Here is a 20,095-nt window from a genome sequence, read left to right as displayed (position 1 = left end):
CCAGCTACAGGTATAAGTACAGAAATATGAGCTAAGAGCCATAAAACCTCATATATAAAATGCTATTTTCTCTGAAAATTTTTCTTGATAGCCTTCCCTTTTGTCTACTCTCCAAGAACATTACTATCCTTTCTATTTTTCACTCAGGTTATGTGAAATATGATTATGGTGCTTAATTATCTTCAGGTATGATGGTTTTTCGCTGTATTTCTTAATACATGAAACTCTTTGGAGGTGGGGAGAAGGCAGCATATCTTTCTCTGAAGTACACTTTGAAGTGCTTAGTAATGCTCTGTGGACACCTTACATATCAATTGAAAAATCTGAACATGACAGTTGGTCAACCTACTACTATCTAGTTACCTAAATGCTTCATGGAATGTATTATCTAATAACATGACCATAACTCCAAGTATCTAAATAAACCATAAGCATTTTATAAATAATAGAGATACTGAGTTACACCCAGCTAGAAGGCATATTTCAGAAATGTCAAGCTGTTTGATATCTTACATTAGCTTTGAATATCCTATCTTTACATCTGATGGGACTGACATAAAAAAGGGATCTCATGATATTACTAAACTCACCTGATGTGTAGGAAGCAGATATATTTCATATCAAAATATATTCAATGTTATAAAAACATAACAGAATCAAATGTAGTTAGTAAATTACTTACTCGTATTTTAAAAGCCAACTTCTTGTTCATGTAAGAACACACTGTTAGCTATTTTATAACTTACTTTCTATTTTATTTCTTTCCAAAAGTAAAAACTCTAACATAAATTGTAAAAGAGCTGAAAAGTAAAAATGGATTAATTTTCTTGAGCCTATCAGAGATCTGGGTCCACACAGTATAACATGTTGAGAATTTCAGAGACCTTGGAAGGGGATGAAAGCATTTTGCCTGTGGAATGGATGTGAATCTTTAGGAGCCAGAGGATACATGGTGGTAGACACAATAATGGTCACCCCCAAAGGTATCCCAGTACCAGTGAGCACGTGATGTTACATAGAAAAGGAAAATTAAGATAGGGATATTATGTAGAACTATTTAGATGGGTCTAATGTAGCCACAAAAGGCCACAGAAGTAGAAAAGTGAAGCTTAGAGTAATGTGATATGAGAAGGTCTCAGCTCATTTTTGCTAACTTTGAAGATAAAGAACTAAGTGCATCCTCTAGAAGCTGGAAAATATGAGCAAATAAATCCTACCCAGAGCCACAGAAAGGAGGCACCACTGGCAACACTTTGATTTTAGCCCAGTAAGATCTGTGTCAGACATCTAACTTAAAGAACTGTAAAAATAACAGACTGTGTTGTCTAAGCCACTAACTTGTGGAAATCTGTTACAGCAGCCATGATTAACTGATACACAAGTCAAAGAACTGACTTGGCTTCTGGGGACTGACAGATATGTACCTGCAAGGAGCAAGAGTTTAACCATTAAGTTACCCAAGCATTAGTTCACCAGAGCAAATGCCATTGGAGGCTATATGAGCTGGCAAAAAGATTCAGTTGTATTTTCCTAAAAACATTATTAAAGTTTGAGTGTGGGATAGCTTGGAAATTTAAAGCCCAGGTTGCTAGACATATAGGGACATAATAATAATAGAATAAATTCTCTAAGTAGATATATGGGAACCATAAATGTGTATGCACCTAAAAATAGTGCCACAAAATAAATGAGGCAAAATGGATACCTTGAAAGAAAAAAGAGACAAATTCACAACTACAGTTGTAGGATGCAACACTCTCAGTAATTGATAAAATCAGGAAAAAGAAAATCAGTAAAGACATAACAATACAATACAATACAATACTATTGAACAATACTGTTGAACAATACTATTAACCTAATTGACCTATAGATAATTCAAAAACATCAGAAAATATGTTGTCTACCAGGACATATGCACATTCACCAAAATGGGGCAAAACCCCCAAATCTTATCAAACTTAAAAGAATAAATATCATGCCAACTATGTTCTCAGATTATAGCAAATTAAACTAAGTCAGTTACAGAAATAAGTTTGAAAAATCAGTAGAAATATTTGGAAATACAGAATTGAAAAAAAATGTGGGGGGGGGACCTGGGTGGTTCAGTCAGTTAAGCATCTGTCTTTGTCTCAGGTCATGATCCCAGGGTCCTAGGATTGAGCCCACATCAGGCTCCTGGCTCAGCAGGGAGTCTGCTTCTCCTCCCTCTACCACTCCCCTGCTTGTGTTCTCTCTCTCTCTCTCTCACAAATAAATAAATAAAACCTTTTTTAAAAAATAACATGTGAATAAGGGACACTGAAAGAAAAATTTTAAAAATTCAATTAAAAAATTAAAACATTTCAAAATTATTAATGCAACTGACATACTTAAAGGGAAATTTACGGAATTAAATGCTAATGCTAGGGAAAAAAAAAAGAGAGAGAGAGAGATTAGGTTGGTTACCTTAGTGTGTACCTTAAGAAACTAAAGAAGAGCAATAAACTAAAAGAAAACAAAAATAAATAATGAAATTATTTAAATGTAAGTTAAATTTAAAACCAAAAACAATAAACAAAACCAATGAAAACAAAGCTTATTTGTTAAAAAACTGAATGAAAGATTCACCTTTGAAAAGTTGAATAAAGTGGAAATAACAATGAACAAGTGAATAGAATCATAGTCATATTGACCAAGAAAAAAGAGGACACAAATTGCCAACACTGGATATCCCAATTTTCTTTTTTTTTTAAGATTTTATTTATTTATTCATGAGAGACACAGAGAGAGAGAGAGAGAGAGAGAGAGAGAGAGAGAGAGACAGGCAGAGGGAGAAGCAGGCTCCATGCAGGGAACCTGACGTGTGGGACTTGATCACGGGACCCCAGGATCACTCCCTGGGCTTAAGGCAGCGCTAAGCCGCCGAGCCGCCCAGGCTGCCCTGGACATCCCAATTTTCAATGGGATAATTAAATCACTATAGTCTCCATAGTGCTAAGTGAAAGAAGACAGAGAAAGATAAATACTATATGATCTTACTTATATGTGGATTCTAAAAACAAAAGACAAACCAAAAAAAAGAAAAACATAAACAAGCTCGTATACATATACAGAACAGATTGGTGGTTGCAGGAGGTGGAGATTGGGGGTGGGCCAAATGGGTGAAAGGAGTCAAAAAAGACAAACTCCTAGTCATAAACTAAAAAAGTCATAGGGATGTCATGTACAGTGTGAAAACTGCAGTTAACAATATTACATATTTGAAAGTTTCTAAAAGCACAGATCTTAAAGTTCTCTTCACAATAAAAACCTTTTTTTTTACTATGTGCAGTAAAGGATGTGAACTAGTCATATGGCGGTCATTTTGCAATATATACAAATATTGAATCATAACATCATATACGCAAGTCAATTATACCTCAAAAAAATCAATTCAGATATCAGGGGAAGACAAGATGTGATGAAGACTTTGCAAAATGGATTAACTGGGTTACAAACCTATGATATAGCTTCACTGAAGTAGATAAGGAAGAAAGTAATGGACCAAAATCACTTTGGAAAATGTTTCATCTAGATAATGTAAGGTTAAAGACAAATAGTATAGTCTAGTTGATAATTTTGTTTCTCACAAGGCTATAATTTAGCAATTCTGAAAGCAACTTATATGTATATCAAGGTTGAACAAATGAGTAAATGGACTGTATATAATGAGAGCCAGTTTTCTCCATTTAGAGAGACAAGTTACAAATACACAAGGAGGAATGCTATAATGCACACTGTAGTTTTGGGGTTAGAGGTGGAGATTTCAGTATGAACTCATGTGTAGATAAATACAGAAATGCACATGATCATTTGTTTGGAAATGAGTTAACATGCTTACTCGCTTGCTTTAATGCACGTCCACAAATTTTTTTACTGAGGTGCCTGGGTGGCTCAGTGGTTGAGCATCTGCCTTTGGCTCAGGGCGTGATCCTGGGGTCCTGGGATGGAGTCCCACATCAGGCTCCCCACAGGGAGCTTGCTTCTCTCTCTGCCTGTGTCTCTGCCTCTGTGTGTGTGTGTGTCTCATGAATGAATGAATGAATGAATGAATGAATAAAAAACAAATAGATAAAAATTTTTTTCTGCATACTTCCCTCTCAGAGGTGGAACTTAACTTCTTTCCCTATGTATACAGGCTGGACTTAGTCACTCACTTCCAAAGAACAGAGAATGAAAAGGGAAAATAGTAACTCTTCCTTGGAGAAACCTGACAGAGACCACTTTAACTAAATGGTTACTTTAACTTCATGAATAATGACTCATGTGGATATCATGCATGCCCTGATAGGGCACTTCTCTTATGAGATATTTACCCCCAAAATCCATTGCCTTCATCTAATCATATGAAAACATTAGACAAACTCAAACTGAAGGACATTCTACATAATTTCTTGATCCTATTTGTTAAATGTCATGAAAAACAAGGAAAGATAGAGCTGTTACAAATTGCAGAAGATGGGAAAAATAAAGATAATATAGAAAAAAATCCCCCATAATATAAAAAAAATCAGTGGAAAACTGGTTAAATCCAAATAAAGTCTGATTTCATAGTATTTCATCAATATTAATTTCTTAGTTTTGAGAAAAGTACCATTGTTATATAAGATGTTGACATTAGAGGAAGCTGGGTAAGATGTACACAGGAAACCTCTCTACTATCTTAGGAACTCCACTGCATATCTAAAATTCTTCCAAAATAAAATTAAAAAAAAAAAGAAAAAGTGGTTTCAGTTAGTCTATAATGAAATCATGTGTAAAGAAAAACAGTATTATCAAAATAACAAACCAAAGCAATAAAACCTCATCCAAGGCAAGTATAATCTCATCACAATGATAAACTACCTACCTGTTGCCACAGTAATAGCAAGCACGCCAAAGACTTTAATTTAGTATTAGAGAAAACTAATATTGTATTAAAAAAAAAAAACATGTTTCTTCTGTAATCAGACTATCTCTTGTAATAGAATTGACAAGGTCAGTTCATTTATATTCATGTGATCATCACCTCTCTAAACATTGAGTAAAAGTAAAGTCAGGTCATTGACACGCAAAAAATCTGTTGGCCTGTGTTCACAGCTAAACAGGTTTTAAATGTTAAAATATAATACAAAAAGTATAATAACTACAATCTGTGATGGCCATTTTTAATGCATATGGTACTCAAAAGATAATTTTAAATTTCTTTTTTTTTAATTTTTTAAATTTATTTATGATAGTCATACAGAGAGAGAGAGAGGCAGAGACATAGGCAGAGGGGGAAGAAGCAGGCTCCATGCACCGGGAGCCTGACGTGGGATTCGATCCCGTGTCTCCAGGATCGCGCCCTGGGCCAAAGGCAGGCGCCAAACTGCTGCGCCACCCAGGGATCCCAAAAGATAATTTTAAAACTAAAATATCTAGTATACAATTTAGAAAATATTTTACTGAATATTTTTAAATTAAGGTAGATCATTAATATTGTAACAAAGAAAAATTGTAAATGCTTTATGTGGAAGAGTTTTTACAGGACTAGAAATATAGTTTAAAGCTTAGACAACTAATACTTTAAAATATCATGTATATAAATATCAATGGGAGAATGATTTTTACTAAATTTTCGCTGGTAAAAATATACAAATGATGTGTGCAACCCAGCTAATTTTCTACATGAATTGAATGACCTGTTTTATTAATCATAGCCTTTTATTTTTTTTAAAGATTTTACTTATTTATTCATGAGAGACACAGAGAGAGAGAGAGAGGCAGAGACACAGGCAGAGGGAGAAGCAGGCTCCATGCAGGGAGCTCGACATGGGACTCGATCCCAGGACCCCAGGATCACGCCTTGAGCTGAAGTCAGACACTTAATCGCTGAGCCATCCAGGGATCCCAATCATAGCCTTTTAAAAGAAATCAGGGACTTTTGGCATTTTTTTCTTTCCAAGGTAAGGGTGACATATTAATTTATAGAATATTTTCAGATACCTTGGATTGACTTATATTGTTCTCTAATATTTCACATTAAAATAAAATATTTTTACACTGTTATGTTTAAAATTGTAGTAAGTACAAAGCAGAGCACTACAAATACGTACCCAATATTTACTTGGTGGCAAAAGATAGGTCAGTCTGTCAAAGAGAACTGAATCCTTCTTATCTTTCTGACTCATAGACATGAATAATATTTATTTGAAACCCCGTCATGGATATTGTTATGGGTTGAATTGTATCTCTCCAAATTACATATGTTGAAATCCTAATCCGTGATACCTCAGAATGGGGGTTATTTGGAAAGAGGGTTGTGTGGCAAATGGAATTAGTTAGGATGGGGTCATAATGGAGTAGGGTGGGCATCTAACCTAATATGACTAATGTCCTTAAAAAAGGGGAAATTTAGACACAAGTACACATAAAGAGACAATGCGGTACGAAGATGAAGGCAGATCTCAGGAATCTACAGAAAGGTCAAAGAATGCCACAGACTGCCAGCAAACCACCAGAAGCCCAAGTGGGAGCCTGGAGCAGATCCCTTCTTTAAAGCCCTCAGAAGGCAGCAACCTTGTTGATACTAATTCTCGGACTTCTAGCCTCCAGAACTCTAAAAACTACAATTCTGTCATTTAAGACACCCAAATTATGGCAGATTGTTACAACAACCCCGGCAAACTAATACAGATGTTTTCTCTGTTCCTGAGCCAAGAGTGACCAGGACACGGAGTAGATTTAAAGACATCATCATCAGAAAGTTTGTTTCTATTGATAAATCAATATTTGAGCATCAATATTACTGTTAAATTATAATATATCCTTAACCCTACTACACATTGAGAAGTCCATGTGATAGATCTTTTTTTCCCTTTATTTTTTTTTTGTTATTCTAAATCCCCAAGGACATGATATTCCCAATGGAACTCAATAAGCTTATTAGAACACCACACAGAAGTCTTGAAAATGTTATCTCATTAAAAGAGGGTAATATTTCTCCTGAATGTTGAGTTATGTACTAAGTCTGCACTCACTTTAGAAAGTAGTCTTGTCATCTTCCTTTTCATAACTGAGCTAAAATCAACAATACCAACCAGGCCAGTAAACTGAGCTGAAAATTTAAAGAGAGTCTTCTAATACAACTTAATTACTGGTACCTAACGATGACATCTGTATATGACCATCTGTATAAAACAGGTAGGTTTTTATGATGTTAGAACACTTGTTGAATGAAAGAATGATGTCAAAAGGCAAGGAAATGACTCACATAGGATCCTGAGTGTTATTTAAATTATGTATTGAGTATTTTATGTATTTGTTACATAGATGCATTATACATCTTTAGGTGTTGTGTCTATGCATTTAAGATAGGTAACTTTACTGCTGTGTTAGAAAACTTATTTCTGTGATATAGGGTATAAACAATTCTATTGCATTTTTATTTTCTTTAAAGATTTTATTTATTTATTCATGAGAGAGGGGCAGAGACACAGGCAGAGGGAGAAGCAGGCTCCTCGTGGGGAGCCCAGTGGGGGACTCCATTCCCAGATGGAGGATCACTCCCTGAGCCGAAGGCAGAGAGTTACCCATTGAGCCACCCAGGTGCCCCTCTATTGTATTTTTAAAACCAGAGTATTATTTTTTTCCTTTTGCGGAATACAACCAAAACCAGCCAAGACCATATTTCAGCAGTTGGCAATCTGTGGGCCACCACATGGTTAATAGGCCACTGCTTAGTTTGTAATTAAATGTTAATTAGAACACAGCCACACCCATTTGTGCATTTTCTAAGTCTGTTTTTTGATAGAACCACACTGCTGAATAGTTACCACAGAGAATGTATGTCTTGAAAAGCCTAAAATATTTATATTTTACTATCCTGCCTCTTTACAGATAAAGTTTGCCAACCTCTGCTATATATTACTGCATCAATATTGATTCTCTCACTCCACAAGGCCAATTTTAACCTCTGCTTCAAAGTACTATGGTTAATAGAGCGGGCTCTTAGTTACAGTAACTGATATATTTTAACTAAGCAACATGTATTACCCTGCCCATTATTCATTTTTTAAATTTGATTCATCATTTGGCATTTAAGAAAACTTTTTTATGGTATTTACCTATATGGTTCTGATAAAAACTAAATTAAATATCCATGGAAAACATTACACAAGTGACTGACAGTAAATATTAATTAAATATTAGTTTTTATTAATAAATATTAATTCAGTCTCTTTCATGAAGTCTTCGCGACTTATGTCCCACTTCCAGGAGTTTTGTAATTCATCTGCTTTTCAGTCACCTAGTTTTGTTTTAATTATTTCACTGCATTAATAATGTCTTACGATATATTTGTAAGCTTCTTGAAGGCATGATCTATGTCCACAGATAAGAAAAGTAAAAATTTAAACTCACTACCAAAAATAATTAAGGGAAAGAAAAAACAGGCCAAATGGTGAAGTTTTATCCAGGAACAATAATGAGAGGAGAATCTCTTATTTTGATTTATTTGGCAATTGGAAAATATCTGCTTGGTGTTGGATAATAGAGGTGACATATTTACTAACTTCAGTGATAGAAATTTCAAGGGTATGGGCAGCCCCGGTGGCTCAGCAGTTTAGCGCCACCTTAGGCCCAGGGCCTGATCCTGGAGACCTGGGATCGAGTCCCACATCGGGCTCCCTGCATGGAGCCTGCTTCTCTCTCCGCCTGTGTCTCTGTCTCTGGCTCTCATGAATAAATAATAAATAAAATCTTTTAAAAAAAGAAAAGAAAAGAAATTTCAAGGATACAAAAGGGGTCTGAAAAAAGTTGAGTTCAAAGGAAAAGAGGACTTCACTGTATGAAGTACATGTTATCAGTATCAAGTTCACTGCAAAAATCTCCTTTTTAAAAACTCAATATTGAAAACATGTTAAGACAAAATAATTTTCTGATTAAGTGGTTCAAAAAAAACAAAAAAAGAATATACATGCTAAGCCAGCTTAAAAGTTGGCTACTCCACAACTATTTTTTACCCTTATACAAATGTTGGTCATAATATTAATATGTCATAATTATGTAGTTTCTATAATTTTAATCAAAAACTAAAATGACTGGCAAAACCACTGATCATTGAATGTAAACATTGATGTAATACTGAATTTCCTGATTAAAATGTTAATATATCCTTAAGGAAAAAAATCTATCCCCAGAATATTATTTTTCCCAGAATATAAAAATTCTATTTTACCAGTTTTCCTATTCCAAAAAGGAAGAATAGGCCTACATTATATTTCAAGAGATTCTGACTTTATGTTGGAGCACATGTGTGCAAATTAACAGACTGAACACACACACACACACACTCAGATATCCTGTGAAAGAAAGAAAAAAGGTGGAAGAATTTCAAATTTAGTGAACAAAGGAATATAATTTCCTTGAGGAAAATCTGGTATGATAAGTTATATTTTAATAATCTATTCTACTTCATATATTTATAAATTTAAGGCTACTTAAACTTGTGTAAACATATACAAGTAAGTCTTTAATGGGTATTTAGAACAACTAACTGCCATTGCAACCTACTTAATTCATTAAAACTTAAATATATCTCATCTCACTCATAATGACAAGGGAATCTTGTCTTTCTCACATTATACGTATAACACATGGTCCTGGCATTTTATTTTTCCTTTCTAGTTTTATTTTTTTTAAGATTTGATTTATTTATGAGAGACAGAGAGAGAGGGAGAGAAAGAGAGAAAGAGAGAGAGAGAGAGACACAGGCAGAGGCAGAAGCAGGCTCCATGCAGGGAGCCCGACGTGGGACTCGATCCCAGGTTTCCAGGATCATGTCCTGGGCTAAAGGCAGGTGCTAAACTGCTGAGCCACCAAAGCTGCCCTCCTTTCTAGTTTTAAAAGATAGATTAAAATTTTTTTAAAAAAAATTAAAAAGAAAAGATTAATAGTGACTTGGCCTCCTTCACTTACCCTAAAACTATTACATCATGCATAGAACATACAGTAAGTATGTGTAAGACAAAAGGAAGTCTAGATTCTTTCTCCTTTCATCTCAACATTAAATCCACAGCATACCAGGATATATGGAATTCAACAATTCAATCCTGCAAAAAAGGGGGGATTTTATATATATTAAAAATAAAGTGAACAGTTAGTACAGACATGATTAGACTTATTGGATTTAAATTTCTCCCCCCTCAGCTGTACTAGTAATTTTTTATTGTAGCTAAAATAATAAAGGGACCCTACAGTTTTTTTTCCCGACAAATGAATGGATACTGAACTTAGCCTCCCATCATAAAAATATACAAAACACAAACTAGAAAAATATACATAACAACTATTCTCAGGCATTGGACAAAGAGAGGGCATGAGGCTGTTTCCCCAGGGTATAAAAATCAGAGAAGCACTACTACATCAACACCAGCTTTCTGCCTGGGAAACCCTTTTCAGAGTAGCATACTTGTGAAAATGCAAACAAAGAGCGAAAATGCAAACAAATAGTGACAGAGATAGAGGAAACAGTGAATTGGCTTGGGAACAGCTGAACAATTAAGGGGCAAACGTGTCTATCTGTGCCAGCAGGAATAAAATTCAGGATTTTTAAAAGGAAGATAACACAATTCAGTCTCTCAACAATATAGCATCTACTATATCAAGCATAAAATAAAATTTTGTATTAAAAAAAAGCAAAAAAAAAAAAAGTGACAATAGCCAGGAAAAGAAAACAGTCATACAAATGAGTGATTACAACAGATGTTAGAATTAGCAGATACATAATTAAAACTTAGCATTATAAATAGGTTTAATGACTTAAAGGAAAAGTGGGCATTATGAATAAAAGTATAGGCGGTATTAATAGAGAAATGGAAACTATTAAAAGGCACCTAATGAAAATTCAAGATGGAAAAATTACAGTAGCTAAAATAAAAATATCACTAGACAGAAGGATGAACTTAGTAGAAGATCAGAACTTACATGAGAATGAACAGCTAGTTTGAAAACGGGTTAATACAAGGTATTCAAACTGAAGTGCAAAGATTTAAAGGGCTTAAAAAAAAAAGAAGAAATAAAATAAAGGAGTCCCAGTGACCTATGGGATTATATCAAGATGTCTAGTATCTTATAATTTGAGTCCCACAGGAAAGGAAAGAGGAGAGAGAATGATGCAGAAAAATCACTTAAAGAAATAATGGCCCCAAATTACAATGTCTAACTTCAATAGTATAAAAGACTAGAAAGAGCTATGTGGAGACATACAGTTTATGGTTCTTGTGTTGTTTGTAAAATGATAAAATATAATTTTAATATTTGTCTATGGTAAGATCATGATGTATACTGAAATCCCCAGAGCAATCACACACATACACATAAAGGAATAGAGCTAAAATATCAATAGAAAAGATAATGGGAATATTAAAAATAATTAACAATAAGGCAGGAAGGCAGGAACAGAGAAGAAAGAAATATAAAGCAAATACCAAGGTGAGAGACATAACTACAAACATATAAATAAAGATAGTATATGCAAATCAAATTAAAAGCCACTGCATCTGCTTAAAATACTTTTTTTATTGTGGTAAGAAATTTCAATGTAAGATTTACCCTATTAACAGTTTTTTAAGTGTACAATACTGTATAAGTATGGGTTTAATGTTGTATAGCTGGACTCTAAAACTTACTCAATCTTATAATAATGACCTTTTATATTCATGGAACAGCAACTCCTCATTTACCCCTCCCTCCAACCCATGACCATCATTATTCTACTCTCTGCCTCTATGAGTTTAACTATTTTAAATGAATCCTATAAGTGAAATCATGCAGCATTTGCCCTCTGTGACTGGCTTATTTCACTTAGCACTTTAAAGGTTTATTATGTCACATATGACAAAATTCTCTTCTTTTTTTTAAGGCTGAATAATATGCCATTATATGTATATAGCACATTTTCTTTATTCATATACCTGTTGATGGAGATTTAGATAGTTTCCAAATCCTAGCTATTGTGAACAATGCAGCAGCAAACATGGGGATGCACATATTTCTTCAAAATCCTGATTCTAATTTCTTTGGATATATACCCAGAAGTAAAACTGCTGGATAATATGGTAGTTCTTTTTTAAAAAATTATAGACCATCCTATTTTCCATAGTGGTTACACCATTTCCACTAGTGTACACAGGTTCCAATTTCTCTACATCTTCAACAATGTTTGTTGTTTTGGAAAAATTTTTTTAATTCCAATCATCTTGATAGGTAATATGAGGTGATATCTCATTGTGGTTTTGACTTGCATTTCCCTAATGATGAGTGATATGGGGCATATTTTCATATAATCACTCCATTTGTAGGTCTTCTTTGAAAAAATGTCTATTCAAGTCCTTTTCACTTTAATCAGGTTATTTGTTTTCTTTTGTTTTTGGAATCAAGTTGTAAGATTTCATATGTGCTTTCAATATTAGCCTTTTTATCAGATATATGGTTTGCAAAGATCTTTTCATATTCAACAGGTCATCTTTTCATTCTGTTAATTGTTTCCTTGGCTGTGCTGAAGGCTTTTAGTTTGATGTAATCCCACTTATTATGAAAAAGAAAGAAATTAGACCTTTATTTCACTCCATGCATAAAAATTAACACAAAATGGATTAAAGACTTAAAGATATGACATGCAACTGTAAAACTCCTAGAAGAAGAGAAGGAAAAAGCTTCATGACCTTGATCTAAGCAATGATTCTTGGAAATGACAACAAAAGCACAGACAACCAAAGCAAATATGAGATATACATTTTTTAAGTACCAATCAGATTGATATTAAAAGTATAAAAAATCAAACTATGGAAACACTAAACATAAGAAGGCTGTGTGACTCTATATCAAATAGATTTCAGCTAAGAGTTTGATACCAGTGGTAAAAGGACATCTCCTGATATTAAAAAGGTGAGTTATTAAGAAGGCAATCAAGTCTAGAAATGTACACACATAATAAGAATTCAGATATGTGAAACAAAACCTAGAAGGACTAAAGGGAGAAAGAGACACAGTAACAATTTCAGTTAGCTATACTGGTGAGTTTTCCTGTAATAATAGATAGACTATATAGACAAAATGCCCATAAGGATGAAGGTTTGAAAAAAACTATCAATCATCTTATTAAAATTTGTAGACATACTACCAACACTTTGCAGTATACACTTTTTAAAAAGTATGTTAAGCATTAACCAAGATAGAATATATGCTTGATCAGAAAATGAGTCTTAACACATTTCATAGGATTTCACTACACAGACTCTGAGCTAAAATTAAAAACAATAATATAATGTCTTTAGGTAAACCCCAAAATATCTGAAAATTCAGAAACATATTAGTAGATAAAATTGAAAAATTCCTTAATTAAAAATGTACAGAATATATACAAGTCAGAATAAAAAAACATCTAAATAATACCATGTCTACTACCGAAATTTTTCATTTAAAAAGTTTCTCACAAAGAAAACTTCAGGTCTGATGGATTCACTGGTGAGTTTTATTAAAGATGTAAGAAAAATATAATACTAACCTCATAACACTCTTTCATACATAGTAAAATAAGCTCCCCAACTCATTTTTTGTCAGAATAATTCTGATAGCAATAAGAATGACAATGACATTTCAGAAGGAGAAAATTACAAAAAATCTCTTATGAACATATAAAATATACTCATCAAATAGTGGCATTAATCCATTGATATAAAACAAACAACACATGATGAACAAGAGGCATTTATCATAAGAAAGCAAACTTGGTTCTACACTTTAAAATCCATATATTCATGACATCAAAGGAGTAAAGGAGAAAAGTCACACGATCATCTCAAAAGAGTAGAAAGAGAATTAAACACAATCATTTATGCTAAAAATAAAATCTCTCAGTAACTAGCATGAGAAGAAAACTTCTTCAGTCGGAAAATGGCATCTATAAAAAGACATATAAGTATCATTATGGTAGAAAGAACATTGCCTTGTGTCCTAATCCTTGGATCCTGTGAATATGTTATATTGTATGGCAAAAGTGAGTTTACACATGTAATTGATATTAATTACAAGTTTTGAGACCCAGATATTATCCTTGATAAACTGAATAGAATAAATCTAAGAACATGAGTCCTTAAAAGTAGAGAGTAATTCCTAGCTGTAGTCAAAACCAGAGACGGTGGCATGTAGAGGTCTCACTACAAACTTTGAAGATGAAAGAAAGAAGACAGTGTCAAGAAATGTGGATTGCCTTTTAGAACCTGAAAAAGGCAAGCACACAGATTTTCCCCTAGAGACTCAAGAAAGGAATATAGCCTACGGGAACCTGGGTGGCTCAGTCAATTGGGCAATTGGGTCTTGATTTCACCTCAGGTCATGATCTCAACGTTGTGAGACGGAGCCTCTCATCAGGCTTCACACTGATGTGGAGCTTGCTTGAGATTCTGACTCTCTTCTCCCTCTGACTCTCCCCATCTACTCCAAATAAATAAACAAACAAATAATCAAACCTAAAAAAAAAAAAATCAATACAGCCTACCGACACTGATTTTAACTAAGTGAGACTTATGTTGGGTTTCTAACCACCAGAACTGTAAGATAAATCTGTACCATTGTAAGCCACTAAAGTTTGTAATAACTCTTTATGGCAACATTAGAAAATTACTATACACATAATCCATAAATGTAAACTACAGCATGTGTTCTAAAAAAAAGCTAAAATTTGTCCACTCACCACTTCTATTGAACGTTTTTACTAGATTTCATATCCATTGCTCAAAGGCAAAGGAAAGAAGCAAAAATGCATATTTGAAAAGTAAGAAGAAATATCATTTTCGTATGACACGACTGTGTACATAGCCATTTCTATGGAATTCCCTCTGAAACTACTAGACATAGTAGGAGACAGTAAGTTGAATTTAGAAAAGTTCAATATACAAAAATTAATTCTATTTTTATATAAAAGAAGAAGCTGGGTGTTTTAGTGAAAAAAAAAACCATTATCACTAACAATAATATCACACAAGTTGACATAATTAGGGATATATTTGGTGAAATATACTTAAGATAGATACATTAAAATGACAAGATACTGCTGACAGATACTGAAAATACCCAGGTCAATGGGAAGTTATACCATATTCTCTGATTAAAAGCCTCAATATTAAGATAATCTATTTTCCATGAAAAAACCTGTACATTCAACAAAATCCCAATCAAAACATGATAAAGTTTTAAAATAGATATTACCAAGGTGCTTTTAAAATTTATATGGATATGCAAAGAACCTAACACAACATCTGAGGCTTTACATTGGCTTATTTCAAAAATCATTGTAAACGCTAGAGTAATCAGATAGGGTGGTATTGATGTAAGAACAACAACAAAAAAGTAGATTAATGGAGCTAATGGAGCTGAATAGACAATCCTAGATCAGCATTTATATGGTCAGTGAGAGAGTACCAAAAGCACTAACCATAATAAAAAACAAAAAATTTCAAATCACACTATGTAAAATTTTAAAGCTTCTTCTCTAAAAGTAACCATTAAAAAAAGTCCATGCCTTGGGAAACAATGTTTATCGTATGTCCTATCAGACCACCGAAGCAAAGGATGTGATAGATACTCCCTAACGGCAGATACATGAATAGTGAATAAGCATGGGAAATGGTGCCCAACGGTGTGTATATAGATCATCAAGGAAATGCAAAATAAAAACATAGATAAACAAATTGCAGATTTTTAAAACAAATTAAATATTATTTGTCAATGAAAGGTAATGAGCTATGGATACAGAAAACATCCTGAGTGAATCACAAAGACACGCATGGAGAACGAAGTCAGGTGCACACATGTGTGCACACACACAGACACACACACACACATATCTATTTTGAGAATAATAAAAGTGTTTCCTTTGAGTGAGAAGGAGGAGGGCTTGCTTGTGACACTTCACAAAAGACTCTATTAAATATTTGTTAATTGGGGTACGGGTTACACTGGCATATGCCTTTTGAGCGATATATTTAAGATTTGTGCATTTCATTAATTGTCATTATACCTAATTATTTAAACATGGAGAATTATGTCACTGGAAATGATATTAATTCCTGTGTCAGAGGACTTCTAGGAAAACAGGAGTAATTTAATCTCTACTCTGGATTTGGAAACATTTGTCCTAGAGATTACTGGGGTAATATCCACCCTCTGCCTCCTTGTTTCTTAGAAGAGATGTTGGATGCTGCTTTTTGTTTGGGATTCTTGCCTTTCAACTCCTCCCCCCCCCCACTTGATAAAGATAAGAAGAAGAGAGCCATTGAATTTTATACTTAAATTCATGCTTTGGTGCCATTTTCCTCAGTATTAATTATGTCACTATTATTTTCATTTCTGTATCATCACACTGAGATCCCTTCCAATTGTCCTCCTGTCCTCTCCTTCCACAGCATCTTTCTGACAAGACTTAATGTTCCATTTCCATGAAGGCCCCTTGCACTTCTCTGATCTGCTAATATCCCCTCTCCATCACCTCCCCTACGACACCTTGCCACATATACCTATTACACTCCAGAAATATGAATTACTGAGCCATAATATACAAAACTTACATACTATCACCATGTTCTATAATTTACAAAGACATGTTCATTCTTACGTCTTACTTGACACTTATATCACCTTAAATATTGCTTTAATGGGTTTAGAAATAGTATCTTGGGGCACCTGGATGGTTCAGGGGTTGAGCATCTGTCTTCAGCTCAGGTAGTGACCCCAGGGTCCTGGGATTGAGTCACATATCAGGCTCCCTGCATGGAACCTGCTTCTCCCTCTGCCTGTGTCTCTGCCTCTCTGTGTGTGCCTCTCATGAATAAATAACTACAATCTTAAAAAAAATTTCTCAGAAGCTTGCTTGTGTCAAATTCAGATAAATATTAAGCAGAAGATCCCGGGTTTGAAAAAAACTGAGGGACACTGGGAGAAGGTAAAAGACAAACTTTTGCTTCCAATAGAAATTTATTCTCAACACTCAAATATAATGAATAATATGAAAATAGTACATGCTAATACTTTTGTCATAAAAGCCAAAACACTATATGTTGGCTGACACAATAAGTAGTTGTGGTCATCCCAGAAATGAACCAGTTAGAAAGGATGATTAAAAGTAGTGATGGAATCCTACAGCACGGGTGAATTGCAAATTTGATCCTAATCCTATAGCAGATTTTGAGCTTGTGTTTCCCTTAGAGCTCCTGAAGTTATCTTATATATTCTTAGTTTGGCTCAACAACCTGACTCTTATTCTGAAAATGACAGCTCATATACCCTCTTTGCCATTTATTTCTCCCTTTGTTTGTTATTTTCACATAATATTATTTGCCTTGGACAACACCCTTATACAAGTTAGCCCTGGCATAGTGGCTTCGCAAGAAATAAATGAAGCTCTTTCTTTTCTGAAGATGAGATTGCTCGGATAGTGTGTAAGATTGCAGATTTATTTATTTTTTATTTTATTTTTATTTTTTTAAGATTGCAGATTTAAAGCAATCAGGTCCAGCTACCAGTTAACATTTTGTTTATCATATTCTGTAATACGAAGTTACAGTTTAGTTCAGAATATTCACTTCCACTTAAACTTAAAGAATGAAGGACCATATGGTTTTTTGTTTTTTTTTTATTTATAATTTATTTATTTATGATAGTCACAGAGAGAGAGAGAGGCAGAGACACAGGCAGAGGGAGAAGCAGGCTCCATGCACTGGGAGCCTGATGTGGGATTCGATCCCGGGTCTCCAGGATCGCGCCCTGGGCCAAAGGCAGGCGCCAAACCGCTGCGCCACCCAGGGATCCCGGACCATATGGTTTTATGTAAATTTTAATACATAAGGGTAAGGTGTGCCAAAAATTAACATGTAGTACTGTGGTAAGAGAAGCCTAAATCTGAAAAATAGGATTTGATTCAGTTTTTTAGAAACAATGGAAGGATGTACATGGGCAAAGTAAATGACTTGACAAATTGCATTCCATGATTGATTTTATTCTTAATTTTCTCACCTGTAAAACTAGGAAGTTGAATTTTTAGACATCTAAGGACCCTTTCAATTCAAAAGGTATATGATTTGATTTCATGTAATACTTTCATTCTATTGATAAATACAAGCAAGTCACTATCCTCACTCATCTATTACTTTGAGTTGATTTTCCCTTTCCTGGTTAAGCTGACTTCTCAACTGAGAAGATGAACACTTGGTGCAGTTATATAAATTCATGCATAAAAATGAGATTAAAGGTAATAACTACTTTTAGAAAAACCTGAGATGATAAAATAGATATATGCAAAATAGCATGAAGGTGCACCAAATGAAACTTTAAGATTTCTTGATATAAAAACGTATTAATAAGTTCCACAGTGGTTAACAGATAATGTGCTAGAATTTCATTTTCTGTCCTTAAAATGATTCTATGACAAGTCAGTATTTTTGTCAGTTTGTTATTTTTGTTGTTTAAACATTATATTCCTGGACATTCAATCAGGATTTGGCCACATAGTATGTTTGTGTGATTTTGTTACTATCAAGCAAAGTACTGCTTGCCTTTGTTTTTGGTTTTCTGACTCTGAACTTCAGTTTTACTTTTATTACAAAATTTTGCACCTGATCATTTGTTTTCTATTGATAAGCATTTAAAACATGCATACATCAAATAAAAACCATTTCTCTTTCCCTTCTTGAAATCAATATTTTAGATGTGTTTATATAGAAGCAATCACCTCTCATTTGAAAATGTCATAATTGGTTAATTTGATAAATTGAAGAGCCAGTTCTTCCGGGGTTCTAACATCATTGTATTTTCATCTAACACAGCTACAAAGTTACTTATATTAATACCAAGGAATATTGTTATAAGGAATTTATGTAACCTTCTTCATGGTTTGCCTTGCTTAAAATTTTTCTCTAAAAGTAAAACATTATCGAGTTTTTTAATTGGGAAAACTTTCATCAAAAGTCTTTGGATGTAAATTACACTCAGCAGTAAATATGGATTGTAATTTCTGGAAGGTTTCATTGTTTTAACAGTGGGTTAAATTCTAAGCAAGGCCTACCACATCCCATGCAATATACCAGGTTAGAGCACCATGTTTGCCTTCCATATTAAAGGAATGAATAACCATCACAGTGAATAAGTCATTTGAGAAATTCTGCAAAACACAGTAGAAAACATTTTTTCCTAGCTTCCATGAGATTTAGAAATAACTTGATATTACAGAGTTTAATCACTCTCATTCTTCACAAAGACAACTGAAAATGACTTTGGCCATAAAATAATCTTTCTTCTTTAAAATTCCAGTTACCTTCTTGAATTTGATAGTTTTATCCATTACTGAAGCTAAATGCCAACGAAATATTACTTAAGTTAATTTAAATAAATTTCTACTAAAATCAAAGTGTGAATACTTTCTTTTTTCACAGATTTATGAGTATCTACAATTGTCAGTACAGTGTCCATTATAAATAGGAAAAGTAAATCACACAATTGAATAGCCAAATAGTTTTCAAAATAACCTTTTGTTACTTTCTTTATCCATTGTAAATCACAATCTCAATTACCATGTTTGCTCTAGATTTTTTTCTCCATGAAGTAAAATAATACAAGTAAAATCATCTCTCCTCTGAAAGTTTTGTACATCTAGACTTAAAAATATTCTCCATTATTTTTAAATTTTTTTATTTAAATTCAATTAATTAAAAAAATAAATTCAATTAGTTAACATATAATGTATTATTAGTTTCAGAGGTAGAGGTCAGTGATTCATCAGTCTTATAAAACACCCAGTGCTCATTACATCACATGCCTCCTTAATGCCCATCACCCAGTTAACCCATCCCTCTAACCTCCTCCCCTCCAGCGACCCTCAGTTTGTTTCCTATGACTTAGAATCACTATGGTTTGTCTCCCTCTTTGATTTCATCTTGTTTTATTTTTTCTTCTCTTTCCCTCTTTTTTTTTCTGTTTTGTTTCTTAAATTCCACATGAGTTCATATGATAATTATCTTTCTCTGATTGACTTATTTCGCTTAGCATAGTACCCTCTACT

Source organism: Canis lupus, chromosome 10 (assembly GCF_003254725.2).
Source record: "Canis lupus dingo isolate Sandy chromosome 10, ASM325472v2, whole genome shotgun sequence".
NCBI classification, from domain to species: domain Eukaryota; kingdom Metazoa; phylum Chordata; class Mammalia; order Carnivora; family Canidae; genus Canis; species Canis lupus.
The sequence above is the reverse complement of the archived record's forward strand: the minus strand, read 5'-3'. Positions refer to the sequence as shown.